Source organism: Heptranchias perlo, unplaced genomic scaffold (assembly GCF_035084215.1).
Source record: "Heptranchias perlo isolate sHepPer1 unplaced genomic scaffold, sHepPer1.hap1 HAP1_SCAFFOLD_63, whole genome shotgun sequence".
NCBI lineage: Eukaryota > Metazoa > Chordata > Chondrichthyes > Hexanchiformes > Hexanchidae > Heptranchias > Heptranchias perlo.
Window position 1 is genome coordinate 641,794 of NW_027139655.1, and position 15,761 is coordinate 657,554.

The following is a 15,761-nucleotide window of genomic DNA, read 5'->3' on the forward strand; positions in this document are numbered from 1 at the left end:
CAGGAAATTACTCGGCCATGCAGGCGACTTTTTTTTGTCTTCATTCATGGGATGTGGGTGTCAATGGCAAGGTCAGCATTTGTTACCCGTCCCTAATTGCTCTTGAGAAGGTGCTGGTGAGCCGCCTTCGTGAGCTGCACCTTTCATTGACTGTGTCATTGACATTTTCTGGATAGAGAGAAACTATTTCCGCTTGTTGGGGATTCTAGGACGAGGGGGCACAGTCTAAAAATTAGAGTCAGACCTTTCAGGAGTGAGATGAGAAAACACTTCCACACACAAAGGGTGGTTGAAGTTTGGAACTCGCTTCCGCAAACGGCAATTAACATTTGCTTAATGAACAATTTTAAATCTGAGATCGATAGCTTTTTGCCAACCGAAGGTCTGAAGGGATACGGGCCAAAGGCAGGTATATGGAGGTAGATCACAGATCAGCCATGATCTTATCAAATGGCGGAGCGGACTCGAGGGGCTGAATGGCCTGCACCTGTTCCCATGGTACATTTCCCCAAGTGTCTGTTCTCTCCATAGTTGTTGCCTTGTGTTTAAAGCGTATTTTCGTTTAAAGCTCGGTTTCGGGATGAGCCGGTGGGCGTCAAAACGTGCCGTGGATCGAGACCGGATTGCTTATTGCGGGAAGAGCAAATCAACTGGGCCGAAAAATCAACTGCAGCTCAAGCAACAAATAAAATAGGAGTCAAAATAACTGATGTCAGAAGTGGGATTCGAACCCACGCCTCCAAAACAAAATGCGATATAAACGCAGCCCCTTAGACTGCTCGGCCATCCTGACGAGCCACTCTTTCCACATTGAGACCCCCACCCCCCGGAGAAAGTTTCACTCACTCCAGTTCTTGGTAAGATAAATGATGCTGGAAAGGCTCGGTGAGCGGGATTCCACCTCCCCGGGTTTTCCTGAGCCTATTGTACTTTATTCCTGTTTAATCACGGGAATATCCGCAATCAGGAGCTAAAAAGGATTAAAAGCTGAATCACAGAGAAAGGGTAATCCATATTACATCTGATAAACCAACTAACAGCGCTCCATGGTGGTCTAGTGGTTAGGATTCGGCGCTCTCACCGCCGCGGCCTGGGTTCGATTCCCGGTCAGGGAAGCAACTTTTGAACACTTGTTATGTTAATCGAATCAACTCACTCAAAGTCTGTGGGAAGAAAAAAACAACTATTGTTTTCATCACCATTAATTAACCGATGACGTTATTTTGCAGAATGAAAGGCGACTGAGGGAAGTTGGAAAACTTTAATAATTTCTTTTGTGCAATGAACTTTTTATCCCATCTCATTTTACACACTGTATTTTTAAGGGCTCGGTTTAAAATGTTCAGTGCTCGTGAGACCACGGATTTGTGTTAAATTTAACAGGACCGGCTATTTCACAGAGAAAAAATAAATTTGCGCCAGCACAGTATTTTTGCCTGGGATCGAACCGGGGACGTTTTGCATCTAAAGTGAACGTGATAAACGCTGCACGAACCTTTGCTTTGGTTATTTGTCAGAAGTTCAAATGACTGCATTGATTCTCTTTCATAACTATTCAATTGATCGAAGTTGCACAAGTCACAAAATAAAAATGTTCATTTCAAGGTTATTAAACTCCCAAATGTGGCCTGCCTTGTTTGGACAGGGGTTGATCCAGACGTCACAGCCTCAACAAAGCATATTCTCAACATTTCCATTGGGAACAGGAGGAGGCCATTCAGCCCCTTGAACCTGTTCCGCCCTTCAATCAGATCATTGATGATCTGCACCTCAAATCCATTTACCCGCCTTTGCTCCCGATCCCTCGATACCCTTACCCAACAAAAATCTATTGATCTCAGTCTTGAAAGCTTCAATTGACCCCCAGCATCCACAGCCTTTTAGGGGACAGAGTTCCAGACTTCTACTGCCCTTTGTGCAAAAATGTGTTTCCTGATTTCGAACCTGAATGGCATGGTTCAAATTTTAAGGTTATCTCCCCCTCGTTCTTGATTCCCCAAAGGAAATTGATTCTCTCTCTCTATTCGATCGAATCATTTAAACATGTTAAACACCTCGCTCAGACCGCCCCTCAATCTTCGACACTCGAGGGAATACGAGCCGAGTCGATGCAGCCTGGCCTCATAATTTAACCTTTTAAGCCCCGGTAACATTCTGGTGAATCTGCTCTGCACCCCCTCCAAGGCCAATCTATCCTTCCTGAGATGCAGTGTCCAAAACTGAACGGAGTGACTCCAGACACAGTCTAACCAGAACTTTATATAACTGGAACATAACTTCCACTTCTTTATATTCCAGCCCCCTGAGATAAAGGCTAACATTCCGTTATTCTTTTAAATTATTTTTGGAACCGTTCGTTAGCTTTTACTGATTTATGGAAATGAACCGTTATTTTCTCTGCTTCTCCACAGTTCCTAGCTTCTTACCATTTGGAAAATACCCTGACCATAGGTCCAAAGTGGATTACCCCACATTGATCTCCATCTGCCATAATTTTGCCCACTCACTTAATCTATCAATGTCCCTTTGCAAATTTCCAATCGCATCCACACTACTTACTGCATCACCTAACTTACTGTCATCAACAAACTTGGATATACGACTCTCTGTTGCTTCATCTCAGTCGTTGATAAATATGGTTACAAGCTGAGACCCCAGTTACAGATCCCTGGGGGACACCACTAGTCACATCCTGCCAATTGGAGTATGTGCCCATTGTCCCTACTCTCTGTCTCCTATCTCCTAACCAATTCTCTACCCATGTCAATACATTGCCTCAAGTTCCATGCACTTTCATTTTTGCCAACAGTCTCTTGTGTGGAACCTTATCAAATGCCTTTCGGAATTCCATATAAATAATATCATAGGAACAAAGGAACAGGAGAAGGCCATTCAGCCCCTCGTTCCTGCTCCATCATTTGATAAGATCATGGCTGATCTGTGATCTAACTCCATATACCCGCCTTTGGCCCATATCCCTTAATACCTTTGATTGCCAAAAAGCTATCTATCTCAGATTTGAATTTAGCAATTGAGCGAGCATCAATTGCCGTTTGCGGAAGAGTGTTCCAAACTTCTACCACCATTTGTGTGTCGAAATGTTTTCTAATCTCGCTCCTGAAAGGTCCGGCTCCAATGTTCAGACAAAATGGTGGCAAGTTCGCCGGACATCTTGGACAAAATGTCTGTAAGCACGGCGGCCATCTTGGACAAAATGGCGGCATGTCCTTCACGGCTGTTCGACAGGAACAGAAGGAGGCCATTGAGCTCCTCAAACCGGTTACATCGTTCCTGGAAGCCGATCATCTCCTCAAGCCTGTTACATAGAATCAGGAGGAGGCCATACAGCCCTTCGAGCCTGTTATACAGGAATTGAGGCGAATCAACCCCTCAAGCCTGTCAAGTAGCAAAAGGAGGAGGCCATTCAGCCCCTCGAGCCTGTTATCTGGGAACTGAAGGCCATTCAGCCTTCGAGCCCCTTACACCAGATCTGGTGGCCAATCAGCCCCTCAAGCCTGTTACATAGGAACAGGAGGAGACCATTCAGCCCTTCGAGCGTGTTATACGGGAACTGAAGACCATTCAGCACCGCGAGCTTATTACACTGGAATAGGACTCGGCCATTAAGCCCCTCGAGCTTGTTGCACTGGAACAGGAAGAGGCCATTCAGCCCTTCGAGACTGTTATACAGGATCTGGACGTCATTCAGCCCCTCGCGCATGTTACATAGGAACAAGAGGAGTCCATTCAGCCCCTCGAGCATGTTAATATAGGAACAGGATGAGTCCATTCAGCCCCTCAAGCATGTTCCATAGGAACAAGATGAGTCCATTCAGCCCCTCGAGCATGTTAATATAGGAACAAGATGAGTCCATTCAGCCCCTCGAGCATGTGACATAGGAACAGGAGTGGACAATTCAGCTTCTCAACCTATTCCGCCATTCAATTAGATCATGGCTGATCTGTAGCTTAATTCCTTCTACCCGCCTTGGTTCCTTAATCCTTAATACACTTGCCTAACAAAAGTCTATCAATCTCCGTTTTGAAATTTCGGATTGACCCCCAGCCTCAACAGACTTTTGTGGGAGAGAGTTCCAGATTTCTACGACCCTTTGTGTGAAGAAGTGCTTCCTGACATCACCCCTGGACGGCCGAGCTCTAATTTTCAGGTTATGCCCCTTTGTTCTAGGCTCCCCCAACAGAGGAAGTAGTTTCTCTCTATCTACCCTATCAACTCCTTTCATCATCTGAAACACCTCAATTCAATCACGCCTTAATCTTCCTTATTCAGGGGAATACAAGCCGAGTCTATGCAACCTGTCCTCATAATTTAACCCTTTTAGCCCCGATATCATTCTGGTGAATCTGCACTGCAGCCCTTCCAAGGCCAATATATCCTTCCAGTGGTGCAGTGCCCAGAACTGAATGCACTCCTCCAGATGGGCTCTAACCGGAGCTCTGTACAGCTGTAACATAGCTTCCACCCCTTTATATTCCAGCCCTCTTGAAATAAAGGCCGACATTCTATTGGCCTTTTTAATTAATTTTGTAACTGTCCACTAGCTTTTAATGATTTCTATACTTGGACCCCTAAATATCTCTGCTCCTCCACAGTTCCGAGCTCCTCACCATTTAGAAAACTCTCTGATCTATCTTTCTTAGATCCGAATTGGATGACCTCACATTTCCCCACATTGAACTCCATTTGCCACAGTTCTGCCCACTCACATAATCTCTCAATGTCCTGGGAATGTTCGGTAATTTTGATTGGTTGGAGAATGCTTCATATTAGATCGTTATTTTAAATAGATTACAATTGATTTTTATTTTGTACAATTTAAACAAGATCATTATTCCCCGATCAGTAAAATGTCCGTGTTTTTCAGATAGGGGAGGCAGTTCAGAGATAGTTGCCTTTTTGTCTCCTTTAATGAAATTATTTTTTTGCTGATTTGAAATCAGCTGTATTTCTAAGCATGAAAAAGCAGCTCCTCTGGTAGGTGAGGCTTCACTCCCAATGTCTCAGTGTTTCCAGATATCAATGTAACATTTGAAGGGCTCCAGGTAATGAACAGTGAAACCCCTTAAGATCATCTCAGGCCACTCCTTCTATCCAGTACCTAATAGTTCCTGTTCTTCAGAGGGCGACAGATTCACACTACACTAGAGCTTGTTTTAAACTTTAACTGTGATCAAATTGATGAAACAGTAAGAGAACAAACAGAATAGTAGCAGTAAGACAACAGTTTTACTGTAAAGCTCAACCAGATCCTTAATGGAAAAGAAAATAATAAATAATTCGCAAATACTATACGAAACTGTGACCGAACTTTCGAACATCCTTGTTCTTTGTTGTCTTTTTCTCACAAACTATGGAAGCTGTCGACTTGATTAACATTCTCAGAGATTCCAAACAGACTCACCAGTTTGAAAAAGACAGGCTGATAAATGGCTTCAAAACAGTGACTGGGAGCCAGTCATTTTAAGCAATGGTCTGTTTAATTCAAAAGAAGCTGCCAATCAAACCTATAGGAGAAGAAATGACCCCGAAGGTTTGAATATGAATCAAATGTTTGACTCGTTCCCCCGGCAACTGCCCGGGAACAAGCTGCTAATTGATACAGTGCTTGTATTAAATTAACCTGGGACATTATTTCTGTGTGAAGCTAGTTTGTAATCCCTTATGTACCATGTGTTCCTTATGTAGTCCTTTGAACGAGCTATCCAGTAAGTCCCTTAAAGAAGCCAATACCATGTGAAATATTAGACACCCTTGCTTCATTTTGTCACACTGGATTACTTTGCTGGACCACATGGTGTGTTACACAGTGTGGCGTTGGCTGTAATTAAAATCAGCGTTTTCTCAGACTCACTCTGCCCATCAACATGGGAGATCTGCCACTGTTTACAAACCGCACAGAGAAAGGGCTGAATCATAGAAATTTACAGCACAGAAGGAAGATATTCGGCCCATCGTGTTTGTGCCAACCGAAAAAGAGCCCTCCAGCCTAATCCCACTTCCCATCTCTTGGTCCGTCGCTTTGTCGATTGCAGCACTTCAAATGCAAAAGTTTCTTCTATCCCAGACAACAAAAAGACCAGACAGCTTTAGACACTAGTATTATCGTGTTAAACATTTTAAAGCCTGTCTGCACTCATGCAATAATTCAAATTTGCTCTTTCTTTAAAAAAAACAAACTTTTCCCCCACCATTGATGAAAGCGAGGCCCAGCTTCTCACTCACATTATCCCACACTCCAGATATCTGAAGTCCCTCATCCCTGGTATCATTTTGGTAAATCTCACCTTAACCTTCTCTACTCTAAGGAGAACAACCCCAACACTCCAGACTGTCTACATGACTGAAATCCCTCATCCCTGGTCCCGTTCTGGTAAATCTCTTCTGCACCATCTCCAAGGCCTTGACATCTTTCCAAAGGTGTGGTACCCAGAATTGGACATAATATTCCAGCTGAGTCCTTACCAGCATTTTACAAAGGTTTAGCATAAATTCCTTGATTTTGTACACTAAGCCTTTATTAATAAATTGATATGAAAATGTACTTTTACTCACTTGAATAAAATCACAAGGTTATTAAACTGCAACCATGAAACAATGCACCAGCAGAGTGGGTAAATTAATTGTGTGCATGGTCCTGAGGAGTACAGATCAGGAAGGCCCACATTTCGATCCATACGCTGAGTTTGCTGTTTACAGCTGAGGCAGCAGCGAGTGCTATTAGGAACCTTAGAGCCCAGGCCAGACAGAGAGAGAGAGCACTGGTACGAATCGATCATTTCAGATACAGGGTACTGCTCAAGTATTGTTTATAAATCTGGAATTAAATGGTGAAACTGAAAACCAAATTCTGGGCCTGGAGTTTGTTGCATATTGGGGGTAAGATACCATATCCATTACTTAGAACCATCACTGATAATCCTGATTCCAAAGTTCAGGAGGTGCTGAGCACCATCACTGATAACACTGAGTCCACATTACAGGAGGTGATGAGCACCATCACTGATAGCCCTGAGTCCACAGTACAGGAGGTGCTGAGCACCATCACTGATAACCCTGAGTCTACAGTACAGGAGGTGCTGAGCACCATCACTGATAACCCTGAGTCCACAGTACAGGAGGTGCTGAGCACCATCACTGATAACCCTGAGTCCACAGTACAGGAAGTGCTGAGCACCATCACTGATAACCCTGAGTTCACAGTACAGGAGGTGCTGAACACCATCACTGATAATCCTGAGTCCACAGTACAGGGGGGCACGTAGACGATGGTCCGAATAGACTCCTGATGTGTCGCAACTTGATCTTATTCTATGATTCTATGATTAGCTGAAGTGCTTTATTCACCACATTTGTGACCCTGACGTGATCGACGAGACTTTAGATCGAGACACTATCAGAGTTTTACGAGGCTTGGATATTATGTTTTGCTTTTGATATTTACGAATTTTACTTTAGATTACCTTTTAGTCTAACTTGAGTCATTTTGACCTTTTCATCATGGCGTCGGAAACAGAAACTTTCCCCATTCAACAGGTTCCTGCGGCAGCAGTCAGCTTTAAACTGACGCCCTTTTGGTCGACCGACCCAACAATTTGGTTCGCCCGGGTGGAGGTGCAGATCATGACCAGAGGTTTAACAGCTCAGGCAAACAAGTACGCCAACGTCATCGCCTCGCTACAACCTGAGATCACTCAGGAGGTTAGAGATCTCCTAATCGACCTGACGACGGAGCGTCTTTATGAAGCACAGAAGGAACAACTGGTGAAACGGACTTCAGCTTCGGAGCAGAATCGTCTTCTCCAACCCCTGGCCTCGAAGGAGCTTGGGGATCGAACGCCTTCACTGTTCCTACAGCGCCTGAAGCAGCCGTTAGGCCCGAACACCCCGAAGGACAGTATTTTAAGGAAGCTCATCTTACAGAGTTTGCCCACCAACGTCCAGCTCATCCTGGCGTCATCCACCGTCAGTGTCAAATTGAACAACTTGCCAACATCGCTGATAAAATATTGGAAGTCGCTGTATCGCCATCCTCCATCGCTCCAGTGACTACTCCAGCATCTCTCGTGGGAGCATCTTCAGCTGGAAGTGAGGTGAACCGACTCAGCCCAGGAGTCGATAGACTCACAGCTCAAGTGCAAGACTTGACCTGCCAACTGCAGGAAGACCGTCGGAGACATGGTCACGACCGAGACAGTTCGAAAGAACGTAAAAGATGGTCTTCACGTGGCCCGAGTGCTCGACAGCAGGCCGGCCGAGCATACTGGTACCACTGGTGTTTTGGGCGAGATGCCCACAAGTGCACCCCTGCTTGCACTTATGTAGACCAGCCGAGAAAGAATCAGGGAAACGACCAGGCCAGCAGCTGAAGGCGACGAATGCAGCTGGTCAGGGCAATGAAAGTCGCCTATTTTACCTAACAGACAAGTACTCTGGCAATCGTTTTTTGATAGACACGGGTGAGGAGGTTAATGTTCTCCCTCCAACTCCAGAAGAACGCCGGCACACGACTTCGACCGTTTATTCACTACAGGTGGCTAACAAGTCCTCTATCATCACGTTTCGAGAGAGGTCAGTAACTCTGAATTTTGGTTGATGCCGAGTTCGCCGTTGTGTTTCGACATCCAGACACCCAACATCAGAAATGATTTCCTGAGGCATTTCGGTCTGTTAGTGGATATCAAACATCGAAAGCTCATTGATTGATTCAACGACCAGTCCGACTGTCCAAGGTATCGCTTCACGTGTTCCATCCATCAGCCCAATGTTTGTTAAACCTGAAAACGCCACAAGTTTAGACACCCTCCTTCGAGGATATCCCGAGATTACTCGACCGATATACAGTGAAACGTCAATCAAGCTCTCCATGACACATCACAATGACACTCGTGGACCACGCGTCACAGCTCGACCATGGCGTCATGCACCGGATCATTACAAGGTTGTGAAAGCTTGGTATAATACAACCTTCAAGCAGTAACTCGCCTTTACCTCTGCACATGGTTCCAAAGAACTGGCGGCTGTGTGGTGGCTACCGTGTATTGAACCGGGGCATAGTACCGGGTCATAAGGGCATAAGAAATAGGAGGACGAGTAGGCCATACGGTCCCTCGAGCCTGCTCCACCATTCAATCAGATCATGGCTGATCTTCAACCTCAACTTGACTTTCCTGCCTGATCCCCATATCCATTGATTCCCCGAGAGTCCAAAAATCTCTATATTTGATTGAGTGAATATTACCATTAGCTTCAGTTCTTATTCACTACACAGATGATCTGCTCATTCATTCACACATTGCTGCTGTTTGTGGGATCTTGCTGTGCGCAAATTGCCAGCAGCCTTTCCCTACATTACAACAGTGACTAGACTTGGAAAAGTGCATAGTTGGCTTTAAAGTGGTTTGTGAGGGATGTGGTGAGGTGGTGAAAGGAAGGTCCTTTCTGAATGCAAGTCCTTTCTTTGAATTGATAAGAGATGGGCTGTTATGTTCAGTCATGAACTCCATCATTGACGATTATATGATGGGACTCCCTCCCTCCCTCCCAGGGACGGTAGAAGGAGGATTAGATGGACCTTGGTCTTTTTATCGTCCGTCTGTCCTTCCCTCCCTCCCTGCCTCAATTACTACATTCCCAAACGGCCAAGCGTCAAATGGTCGCCGATACGTTGCCAAGCCGAGTGGAGCCGAGTCGAGCCAGGCCACGCTTCATTCGGCCCCAGGAAGAACAAAGTCCTTGTCTGTCTGTCTGTCTGTCAGTCATTTGTTGCCTGTGTTAAAGGAAGGCGAATGATTTCAAGAGACTGGGTGTTTTGTTCCAAAGTATAAAAAGTTTTATTAAGAATCTAATCCTGATGTTCAAACACACATACAAGAGTAGAATGAAAACAGACTAAATACAAAGAGGCAAAACTTAAAGAGCGAGCGAGCGACACATTTGGTGAGGGAGGGAGGGTGCAGCCAGCCCGACACAACACGAGACGACACCAGACGCCATTTAGTGATGATTTGCATGTTAAGGCTCGGTAATGGATGAACCTGAGAGAGGTGAGATATGTTCTGGGTTAACAAAATAATTGATTGAAAGAAAGCCTGTTATTTCTATTTCACAACAAATACTTCTTGAATATATAATATAATATAATTATATATTTATATATATTTTACATCGAATATACAGTGCAGCACAATACAGCACAGAGGCCATTCGGCCCAAATTCTATTTGTATTTTACAACAATTTTATATATAATATATACATATATATACATACATATATTTATCAATTATATATATACATATATATATATATATATATATATATATATATATATATATATATATAATATGTATACTGCATAGAATGACATCGAATATACAGCTTGCAAACAGGGGCCATTCGGCCCAACTGAGTAAAGAAGTACCACAGTGCACCCAGTGATAGTGACCCAGTCATCCGAAGTGCACCCAATGAACCGACAATGATCCCAAGATGTCCCAACGATACACAGTGCAACCAACGATCCAAGAATGATCCCAGAGGGTCCCAGTGATCCCACAGTTTTCCAGTGATCCCACAGTGTCGCAGTGATCCCACAGTGCCCACAGTGTCCCAGTGATCCCACAGTGTCAGATAGATTCTAGTGATCCCACAGTGTCGGACAGCGTCCAGTGACCCCACAGCGTCCCAGTGAGCCCATCGCATTCCAGTGATCCCACAGTGACCCAGTGATCAGACACTGTCCCACTGTGTCTCAGTGATGCCACTGTGTTGCAGTGATCACACGCTGTCTGAATGATGCCACAGTATCGCACAGTGTCCCAGTGATCCCACCGTTTCCCACAGTATTCCAATAACCCAATAGTCCCCAGTGACATCACAGTGACCCAGTGATCTCACAGTGACCCCACAGTGTCTCATTGATCCCACAGTGACCCAGTGATGACGCAATGACCCAGTGATCCCACAGTGACCCATTGATCATACAGTGACCCACTGATCCCAGTGATCCCACATTAATACAAATTGGTCGCACTGTGTCCCACATTGATCCCACATTGACCCAGTGATCCCACAGTGACCAATGATCCCACAGCGATTCCATAGTGCACCCAGTGATCCCACAGTGCATCCAGTGATCCCAGTGTCCAGACTGAAATTGTGTAAAAGATTGAGAGACAATCTTTATATCCAAAAAAAATTTGTTTATATAAAATAAGTATGTATTATACTATGTTTTATAGAATAGGTAAAGAAGTTTCTCCTGTAACATCATGTACCTGAAAGAAAATGGCGGCTATCATAAACAAAAGAGCCGCCAATGTCCCACAATTCCCCAGTGATCCCACAGTGAGCCAGTGATGCCAGTCTGTCTGCTTGTATTTGCTGCAGGGTCCAAACTGTTACAGTGTTTGTTTCCCCTTCTCTTCTTGGAGCAGGGGACAAAAAGCTTGGACGATTTGTTGCTACTTCATCCCTATTTATTGCAGTTTGCAAAGGTGAACAAAATGTACCTTTGCTCCTTTCTCTTGTTTTAATCGGCAGTGACGAAAAGCCTGTAGTTTGTGATCAACTTACAGTTTGTGGCTTTTTCCAATTGGCCAAAGAGTTCAAACAAATTCATGACATTTAAAAGAGCCTTAATGGGGGGCATGCTGGACATCTTACTGGATGGCATGGTGGCCATCTTCCTGGGAGGCAAGGTGAGCATGTTAAACAAAATGGCCACCATGTAGCTTAAACAAAATTGGGCGCCCTGCTCCTGAAACACAATGGCCACTAGTAAGGCAGCCATCTTGCTGAGGGTTGGGGCGGCCATCTTATTGAGAGGCAAGGCGTGCACCTTATACAAAATGGCGGATGTGAATTTTAATCAAAATGGCTGCACTGAACCTGAAGCAAAATGGCCAACAGTAATGCTGCCATCTTACTGAGGGGCGAGGTGAAGCTTGTTAAGGTGACAGAATCAGGGAGGGTTCGTTTTCTGCTCCTGTTAAATCACAGTTGCAATAAAGTTACAGATATAAACTTTGTGAGAAAGGCACCAGCTGGTGTTTAACACAAAGACAGCAGTGCAGTGAGGGAATTAAACACCAAAATGTGAACTTCTGCAAAAAAATGGATTAACATTTGGTTATTTCTACATAATGTTCAAGGAGAAGGAGAGACCAGACATTTGGAGGAAAGGTCCAATGAGCCATTTTGTGTCGAGAATGTAATTCCAGCTTCTATTAAATAATTCAGAGTAAAATTGGGCTCAATCTGAATGTATTTCTGATCTGGGATTTGGTTCATTTCTCCATTATTCATGATTTTATTTAATCTGAAACAATACAGTATTTGTAAAAGTGACAGAACAGGAGAGTGCTGCGGGATCCTGTCCAGTTTAGAAACACAGCAGAAGGGGTAAGAGTACAATATGATTTATTACAGAATCCAGCAGCTCACTGGGAAAGTTACACATGGTACAGATGGAGGAGCAGAAAGGTGCAAAGTGATTTTACACTTTAATTTGGGGCAATGCCTTTTTGTCTCCACGAGGTTTAATTTTACATTTAACTTTAATGGGCTCTTTTTCCGAAAGAAACTTCAGGCACAAACCGAGCGTTATAAAGAAAATAATCATTTTTTATTAATACACTCGAAAGATTGACATTAGATTGTAAACAATATCTCGGGATTATGCCCGGTTTAGAATTGATTTTACAAAAATAAAACAACACATTCTGAATGCCCAAAATGTATAACCGTTTGGAATTCCAATGTCTATCTTAGACTAAGCCCATAACGAAAATTGTATCCTTATGGTTGGCTCAACGTTGCCGGGAAGATTCCAGGTATTTTAATGGGTAATGTTGTAGTGTAGCATGACTTTCTCTTGTAGCCAGGTCATCTGCATCACAGCCAATCTGTAAACCAGCATCGAGGCATCAAGCTGGGAGGTAGCGAGCAGTCAGGAAGATTCCAGGTGAGGTGGCGCTGCCAGGAAGCGAAAGGTGAGGTTGGAGCATTCGTGGTGGATCTGTGTCTCTCTCCACTCAACTTCTGCCCAGCTTTTAAAGACATTTTTAACACAGAATCACAACTCTGGGACGGTGGCTTCTCAACAATAGGTTCCGACAAATACAACCCACGATTGATTGACACTACACTTGTTTTCTCTCAGTGTCCACAACGTAACCAAGTTAAGTCGGCAGGTGTTCAAACGATCACTCGCCCTCCTGGAATCGTTCTTGTTGTTATGGTGATCCGTCCTCTGCTGCGTGGTCTTTTACAATGTGTGAGTAACAATAATTTTAACAGTCTTTCCTCCATTTAATCGTCCTTCTCCTTCAGACATGCTGAAACCGAATTAGTCTCAGGCTTTTCTTCATCAGATGAATGTTTACCACACAGAGCAGCTGGGAAACTTCTGCAGTAAGTAATGGTCAGGGTCAGGTACACAAGGCTGAGTGACTTTATTGTGCAGACTCCATGCATCATCTTTGGAAATGTCAAAATTAAATCTACAAGAGTGTTAGCCCAGAACAAACATGAACTGTCTGGCCTGCTTCATCTGCTGCTGTTCTGCTGGTCAGCACTCTCACACACTCCAGGCTGATTACACAGTTTGTTTGGTTATTTAATGCGTTCTATTCTCACTCCTCTGTCTAACTACCCCCCCACCCAACCCCGTCACTTTATTTATATGTTTGTCCGTCTCTCATCCTGTCTGTTCTCTGTTTATATCATTTATCTCTGTGTATTTTCTGCGTGTTTTCTACTTGTTATTTCCACTTCTACTGTAATTTCAATCTCTATCGCTGTTTATGTCTCCATCTTTTTCTATCTGTTTTTTTTTCTGTACGCCTCCTTCTCTGTCTCGGTCTGTTTGTCGCTGCCTAGCTTCTCTCTCTCTCGGTCTGTTTGTCTCTGCCTATCTTCTCTCTCTCTCCGTCTCGGTCTGTTTGTCACTGCCTATCTTCTCTCTCTCTCTGTCTCGGTCTGTTTGTCGCTGCCTATCTTCTCTCTCTCTCTCTCTCGGTCTGTTTGTCGCTCCCTATCTTCTCTCTCTCTCTGTCTCGGTCTGTTTATCGCTGCCTATCTTCTCTCTCTCTCTCTCTCTCTCGGTCTGTTTGTCGCTGCCTATCTTCTCTCTCTCTCTCTCTCTGTCTCGGTCTGTTTGTCGCTGCCTATCTTCTCTCTCTCTCCGTCTCGGTCTGTTTGTCACTGCCTATTTTCTCTCTCTCTCTCTCTCTCGGTCTGTTTGTCGCTGCCTATCTTCTCTCTCTCTCTGTCTCGGACTGTTTGTCGCTGCCTATCTTCTCTCTCTCTCTGTCTCGGTCTGTTTGTCGCTGCCTATCTTCTCTCTCTCTCTGTCTCGGTCTGTTTGTCGCTGCCTATATTCTCTCTCTCTCTGTCTCGGTCTGTTTGTCGCTGCCTATCTTCTCTCTCTCTCTCGGTCTGTTTGTCGCTGCCTATCTTCTCTCTCTCTCTGTCTCGGTCTGTTTGTCGCTGCCTATCTTCTCTCTCTCTCTTCTCTGTCTTTTTCCCATCTGTCTCCCTGTCCCTCTCGCACGTTGTCTCTCTCTCTCTCTGACATTATCCGTCTTTTGTCTTTCCACCGCTGTCTCCGTATCCTTCTCTCTCTTTCTGTTTTCCTCTGTCCACATGTGTCTTTGTTGCTCTCTGTAGATCTACTTTTCCCTTTTCTTTCTACCCATTTCTTGTTCCTTCCCTTTTTATCTGTCTTTATTTCATTCTGTTTGCTCCTCACTCTCTCCAGCTCTGCTTCTGTCGACTTCTTTCTCTCTGTTTCTATTTGATTTCTCGATCTCTTCGTTGCTTCTGTTTCTGTATTTCATTCCATTTTTTTCAATCTCTATTTTAATCTTTGTATTTCTCCCTCTCTCCTGTTTTCTATTATTCTCCATGCTTTCTATTCCACTTTCTCTCTTTCTATTACTGTCTTTTTATTTCTTATGCTGTCCTGTTCTGCCGCGCACTCAGTCTCGAGTTATTTTAAATGGATTGCTCCGTCTATTTACCTCTCTGTTTCTATCACTTTGTAATTCTTCGTCAGTGTCGCTCTCTCGTTCCATCCGTGCCTGCTTTCTCTCTCTCTCTTAATATATATATATGATATATATACATATATATACATATATATATATATATATATATACGCTTTCTATCTCTCTTTATTTTTCTCTCCTGTTTTCATAACTCTCTCTTTATTTATCTGCTTCTCTGAGTAACTCTGTCTCTGCCCTTATTTGTTTCTATCTCTCTCACACACTCCCTCTGCCTTTTACGTGAATTTTTCTTAATTTTCTGCGCTTTTTAAATCGTTACATTTCTTCTGTCCTTGTACCTCTCTCTGTCTGTCTCTCCCTCTGTCTCTCGCTCTCTCTGTCTCTCCCTGTCTCTCTCTCTCTGTCTTTCTTTCTCTCTGTCTGTCTTGCTCTGTCTGTGTCTCGCTGTCTGCCTCTCTCTCTCTCTGACTGCCTCATTCTCTCTGTCTGCCTCTCTCTGTCTCTGTCTCTCTCTCTATCTCTCTTTGACTGTCTCTCTCACTCTCTCTATGTCTCCCCCTCTCTGCTCTCTCTCCCTTTCTCCATCTCCATTTATATGGAGTGTGCAAATTCCAATCAGACCATAAAAGCTACTTTAATGACCAGCTTTGCCCATTTATCAGGATGGTGATTTAGTTCAAGTCCAGCTGAGCTCCTTCGTGCCGACATTTCGAGCAAAAATTCACGTGT

At 44.1% G+C, this 15,761-nt stretch overlaps 1 non-coding gene across 1 annotated transcript; it reads left to right on the plus strand.

Annotated features, from left to right (window-relative positions):
- The first annotated feature begins 1,043 nt into the window (after window positions 1-1,043).
- Window positions 1,044-1,115, plus strand: trnae-cuc (transfer RNA glutamic acid (anticodon CUC)). Its single transcript has one exon. It is a non-coding gene; the product is annotated as a tRNA-Glu (tRNA).
- The last annotated feature ends 14,646 nt before the right edge of the window (window positions 1,116-15,761 follow it).